The sequence below is a fragment of the Anneissia japonica genome, unplaced genomic scaffold (genome assembly GCF_011630105.1).
Source record: "Anneissia japonica isolate Jap-2015-1 unplaced genomic scaffold, ASM1163010v1 scaffold287941_len684077_cov200, whole genome shotgun sequence".
In the NCBI taxonomy this organism is placed as follows: Eukaryota; Metazoa; Echinodermata; class Crinoidea; order Comatulida; family Comatulidae; genus Anneissia; species Anneissia japonica.
In genome coordinates this window covers 604,769-605,631 of record NW_022713799.1, presented here as the reverse complement: position 1 = coordinate 605,631, position 863 = coordinate 604,769, and positions in this window count along the sequence as shown.

Genomic DNA, 863 nt, shown 5'->3' with positions numbered 1-863 from the left:
GCGACGGAACAAGCAAACATTAGGTTTTCCTCCCATGACCCCGCCCACTCAGGGAACCCATTATGTGCGATAGTCAGGGTAAAGCTCGGTTTCCATATAATCGCTCACCCTATCGGCGACAGTTGCCGACGTTATCATGAATGTTGAACCTGGTTCAACTTTCCCGAATGCGTTGCAGACGCAGACGAATCAGGGTGCATTGCTAGCTGCCTTGCGCAATCGGAAAGGTACTCCGATTCGTCTGTGAACCACAACTGACACGACTGTCGGCGATAGGGTGAGCGATTCTTGGAAACCGAGCTAAAACTCTGGATCAACGTTCTGAGAGGTCCCTATTCTCAAAATTGTCTATTACCTCAACCCCAACCATGATGGGGGCAGTGAGGTGGACCCTCACGCACCCCCTACCGCCAAATCCTTCATCCGCCCCAGGGGTGTCTAAGAGAGGAGGAGCATGCGAGGGAGCATAACTGCCGTCGGGAGGAAGTCAATAATTTTGTCGAGAAACACTGCTTTGAAAAAGCATTTTTACCTTCCGTGAGTGCCATTTCCGAGCGTCTAGAGGGGCCTATTCTTAAAATAGGCCACTAAATTATATATAAATCATCAAAGAAAGGTAAATAAAAGATTAAAAAAAAGAAAACGAACGTTTTTGATTTTAGTCCTGTATTACTTTATGACTTTTGATTTACTTGTATATGCTTCTGTGTTATCTGGCCTGATATATGTGTGCTTTGTGTGATAAGTGGTGTAGTATAGAGTTCAGTATGTACTGTATGTCTTTATGTTTATAATTGTGAGTACGGTACAGTCATGTGACTGGGTATACAGTTGTGTATGGATATATATGTACTTATGTACTG